The following is a 6,000-nucleotide window of genomic DNA, read 5'->3' as shown; positions in this document are numbered from 1 at the left end:
GTACGTAGGTGACGTAATGAGGCCTCGACGGGGAGTGTGCGTTAAACATAATTCAGTCATGATTGTGACGTCAGAACATTATACAATGTTAATGTAAGGCACTTTTGAAATTACGGAAATATCAACAGTCCAGTGTATAAGTTTTGAGCGTCTAAATTCCTGTACATTAAAGGAGTCATTCTTTGTAAAATGCACATGTTAAATAACATGAAGTAAAAATATAGGAAAATTTCCAATGTGCAATAGAAAAGTTAAAAAAAAAATCTACAATAGAGTTTTAATCCAAATTTAAAGAATAAGTTTACTATTTGTAAGAAAAAAAGTATAGGTCATCGGCATTTTTTTTTTCAGGGAGCATGTCAAAGGACAATTTTTGGCCAGTTTTCAAGGAAAATGTCATTAAAGAAGAAGTGGATAAGTTTTCAACTTGTAGTTTCATACTTTTCCTTTATACTAAATAATTATATAGATTAGGAAAAAGTGTATCAATCATATATAAACACTAAGTCATTGCATAATATTCCATGGGTGGTGTCAAAATATGTAATGTAGGAACTGTCAAATTCAATAAACCCGATATAGAGCTCAGTATGCAGCTTAAACGGATTTGTTTGTAAGGTGCACATTTTGTTTTCATTTTCATTTTCTTTAACCTTTTTAAATAAATTTAAAATATTCAAATGTGTGAATAAAAGCATGCATATTTTGTATTGATACTAGACCGAGTCCATGGCTTATTGGACACTTTCAAGGTAGGATCTAACATGTATTTCAAGTGTCGCTCTTCATTTATAACATTTTTCTGATGACCACTCTCAGAAACAAAATAAAATTTTATTCCCAGAAACATTTTTATGAGTTGAACTTAAGCGTAGCATAAATTTATTTCAATATAGGAATTTTGGCATTTCTTGTACTTGTATTGAATGTAAATCCATAAACATGTTTATGTAATACGTGGTACATGTGTATTGGCAATTGCAATCTCAAACACGAATAACTAAAACATAATTGGGGAAGTTTCTAGAAAAGCACGCGACTGTGCATGAACAGTTATTTCCCTTGCCGTTGCTAAGCGGAATGCAAACACGCCGCCATTTGCATTTTCGCCTCGGATGCTGAGCAATGAAAATCGTGCGATAAAAATAAAAGCCCGACGGCGTTTGAGTAAACTAGGCGGGGGTTTGAGGGCGGTAGCCCCCGACAAGTCAAATGTAGTTAAAATTGTCTTACCTTACAACATAAAATCATCTATAAGCTGTTGTTTGCATTAATCAGATCAATGCACGCCAAGTAGATTCTATAGTATTGGTGTGTGCCCCAAGTTTATAATTATAGATGTACCGGGTTGTATCTTGGTTTTTATTATTTCAAGCAAAGTTTCTCGTGTTCGATCTACCACTGTTGTAAACAAGCACTAAAGAAATATGTTATTAACAGAACTTTTTCCAGCGTTCATTTGTGCTTTTCAAACCAGCTACCTGTCCTGATGGAAATTTTGGTTAGAACATCTCCATATAAATCCGTCGCTTGATAATGACGAATCTTTTAATCCAAATTTCCCGTTGCCACAGCTGCCACAGATTTTGCCGTCCAAATTTATCAAAACTGATAATCCTAGTGAATCAGCTCTCTTGCATCAGCACAAATAAAAAAAAATTCACTTTTAGAGGCATTTTCATCGCAAATCAGCTGTTCAGTTTGTTTACATCAACACCAGTGACGTCGTATCATACAAATATTCATGAGAATTACGTATACAAAGCGCACGTGACCCTTTTGCTCAACAACGGATTCCATTTATTTTGGAACAGAAAATGTACGTCTTCTTGCATTATTTTTCATTTCGGATTTTAAAAACTGATTTAAAAAACAGTTTTTTAAACTTCATTTTTAACAAGGAATTCGAATTTGGGGTTATTTTTGTGATTTTTTTCCGTTTTAGCGATTTTACTGATCGCTAACGCGATCGTATATATATACTAAACCGCCTACGGCGGCACACATTTTAGCGCCTTATTTTGGGGACCGGTATACTAGAAGTGTTCCCATAATTGTACCTCAGTGTATTTTTCTCGATATCAAAAGATGATGATAAGCTGAATATTTTCGCCAAAATATATGTACCTCTGCCGTGTGATCGGTTCTATGCTAGGATATGTTCTAGGATGATAGTCAAACTCCCCGTCGAGGCCTCATTACGTCACCTACGAATGAATATACCTCTCCTATGTGACGCAGCACAATATACAGATTTGTATATTGTGAGTCCGCGATTATCACGCAGGCAAATAACACTAAAGAAGTAGTTCGCAGTTAAAAGTTTGAAGATATTGATATTAAGAGCATTAATATAAAACTATGGATTTTATTTTAAACATAACATGATCAAAAGATCATTAAAAAGTAGGGAGACTCTGTTCAAATTATTGTGTAAAGTAATGAACCTGATGTTTACGTTCTTGTTTTGAAAGTTGTTTACGTTTGACGTTATGTTTTTTCGTCATTCTACAGTGACGTCACAGTATACGCGGCCTAAGAAATCGCTATCCCATAATGCCCAAGTGGAAGAGTTTGGTTTGTGAGCATTCTCTCACCAGAGGGCGCGTTACGCAAGCTTCACATACACCTCTGTCAACGCTTGAAATCACGTGACAATATAATCACATGATATAAACAATTATTCTCGGTTTCCTTTCCCTTTAAAAGTTTTGGCAACAGATGATACATCAGGCTCTTTTCATAACCCACTGGCAGTTTCTTGAGTATATTTTTACGTTTTAGCTGTTTGTCTCTTATTTTACAAATTTTATCGTATTTTTACAGCCTTTCTTACTTTTGATTCCATGTTTACATTTAAATATCCACCACGTGTATGTCCTACATTCATACGCATATTACGAAGTAGTTCCTAATTTATGATCAGAAAACGGTGATTTTAAACAATTTACAGTAAGTATCAATTTAATTGCACCAAAAGCATGTCACGATATGACTAAATATTTAGTCTAAAACATAAATGTTGGATAATAGAAACTTTTACAAGATTTCTGTAAAAAGCCGTTGACAGAGGTGTAGTGCGAGGAGCGCATGGAACTCTGGGTAGAGAATGGTTTGTGAGCAAACGAACTCTGGTGGAAGTTTGGGATGATAGTCTTCAAACTGCAACGGCAGCATCGATTTTCCGCCCAATTCGGCATTGTGACGTCAAATACAAAGCCCAGCGTCGTATTCAACGTCAAAACTCTAGCAGCTGTTCCCGACATATGACGGCACGATTTGCTTCGTTTTCAGAAGAGGAGTTATTCTGCTTTGGTATGATAATATATCTGTCCAATGGGTAGGGGGCGATAGCGTGTTTATTATCAGCCAAGAGCCCTAGAAACTGGTCCCCCGCCTCTGCCTGTTCTTCAGTTGTTGTTGATTGATACGGGTTTTAGTCATTTTTCCGTGTCGTTTAAAAATGAATGGTCAAAAGATTTCAAAATATGATTCTACCCTCTTTTCCGCGGTTGGTTGTAAGCAGATATTATCGTCGGTTTTGAGTAATACGCTTCTGGTGCACGTAAATCATTAATTGTTTATAGAGTAATAAAGTAATTACTATTGATAATAATATTCGTAATATAAACTACTAGTATATTCAGAAGTAAAAATGTTTGAAATAACAAAAGAGATTTTTTTACTTCGTTGTGCATACCTATGACAGTTTGATTCATGGCAGGGTGATTGCCAAAATACGGACAATTACGGAATCCCAGATATTGCACACAAAACACAGAAGAATAAAGGACAGATTTTTTAAAGTCATGTATTCACAGATACCAAAGTTGTACGTGCCCTCATCAACCCGTATAATTATAACACCAACACTTCCTGCATTATAGTTCGAGCACAGAAAGTGAATTTGCAAATTGTTAAGAATACAAATCATGATTGTAATATTTTTTATTTTTTATTTTTTGGGAAAAAAAAAAGATGAAATAGCAATTCAAAAAATGAAGTGTAGACTTAACTTGTTCCTAATTATTTTTACGGAAAAAAGCCATTGCACTTTACACACTTTTGCCTCTCGCCTGACACGTGCAGCGCGGTCTTTTCAGCTTAATTTTAATTTGTTGTAGCGTCTTCCGCAAACTCAATGACAATTCTACGTGGGAAAGAATTGTTCCGTAAAAAAGTCATACTTGTCCATCCTACTGCTTCCTCTAACAGACCACTGAAGATAACAATACTCAGACACTTTTCTGTTCGGCGCCGAATACGGAAACTGTCAAAAAATAGATTCCATAAAATGTCATCGTTTAAACCTTATCTGTCCCACAATATGACACCGACCTAGGAATTGATCCTGATTAGGTTTTTTTGTTTCAGCTCACCTGATTCGAAGGTTCCAGTGAGCCTTTCTGATCAAAATTTGTCCGGTCTCTGTTGTCAAAGTCGTCACCGATGTCTTCGGCGTAAACGTTCGAATCAAACTTGGCACAAATCATCCTTGTTAATTGTTAAAACAAATTCTTTTCAAAACTAGAAGGGCCCCACTAAATCAAATGCAAATGTTCGCTAAGTTTTTAACCTTATGACCTTGACCTGGGAGTTTGACCTACCTTAAAGAAAACTTAACGTATTTAATATCCCCTGAACTATTTAAGGTAGGTCTGTTGAATAAAGTTTTCTTATGGTATGGCCATACATTACCTTTGACTTTGTGATCTTGACCTTGGGTGTTTGACCTAAATTTCAAAACTTGAACCTTACTCTTAACATTTAAATATTGAATGATAGGGCTCTCATATGTCATATATTCACTCCTTGTGACAAAACCTTATTTTCGCATTAAAGGTTCTAACCTTTTGACCTTCGAGTTCAACCTAGCCAATATGGCCACATAATAAAAATGTATATAAACATATTTTTCTTTTCTATTTTCATAGTCATGGGAGATAGATTAAATGCATGATCATGATGTCTGTAATGTCATCTTCTTAAATTGTGAAATCTAGGGGTTGGGGAATGTCAAAATGATTTACATTTGTATATGTTTCAAACTTTCATTTTTCCTTCTACGTTTAAGGTAGCTCATTACAGTAAAAAATTATTTAATGGCTCGTTAAAACACCTCTTATGAAGTATGATTTCACCATCGAAAGAGTGATATAAACTATCAATTATTTTATATGAATATTTTGTGATTTATCCCGCAATGATAAAAAAGGTGTTTTGTTAACAAATGAGAGATTCTATAGAGTCCGAATTTCGTTGTGATTTGGTGCATGATATGAATATATAATAAAACACTCTTTAAAGACTCAGATAAAAACGTTCTATTTTTACAGAAAAAAATATTGATGATAATTGAAAACGTTATTTGTTAATATTTTTTAAAATCTATGGATGAAATCTTCAAAAAACATGTCAATTATAGAAAAGAGATATGTCGAAAAAATATATTATAAAAGGAATTGAGTATCTTATTTGCAAACAAAGCACCTTTTTTTTTATCATTCCAGGATTAATCACAAAAAATTCATATAAAATAAGTAAGAGCTTGTATCACTCTTTCGACGGTGAAATCATACTTAATAAGAGGTGTTTTAACGATCCATCAAATAAAATTTTAGTGTAATGAGATACCTTGAGTGCAATGTAATATTTTGAATACCTCCTGAACTTTATAAGGTAGGACTGTTATTTGTTTTTGGATTCTTTATGATAAGACCTTTCATGTGGTACCTCGGTGTTTGACCTTGTAACCTTGATCTTGAAGTTTGACTTGCTTTTAAAATAAACTCTGTCATATTCAATCTCTCTTAAACTATTTAAAGCAGAACTTTTATATTTTGTATATATTATAGCTTTCTTAGTCCACATCCTTTCATTTCATACCATGACCTTTGACATTGTGCCCTCGGAGCTTGACCTACGTTTAAGAATATGTAACCAATATTTTCTGAACTATTAAGGGAAAAGTTTTCTTATTTTGTATATAGATTCTTTAAG

The sequence above is a fragment of the Ostrea edulis genome, chromosome 5 (genome assembly GCF_947568905.1).
Source record: "Ostrea edulis chromosome 5, xbOstEdul1.1, whole genome shotgun sequence".
In the NCBI taxonomy this organism is placed as follows: domain Eukaryota; kingdom Metazoa; phylum Mollusca; class Bivalvia; order Ostreida; family Ostreidae; genus Ostrea; species Ostrea edulis.
Note: the sequence above shows the minus strand (reverse complement) of the source record.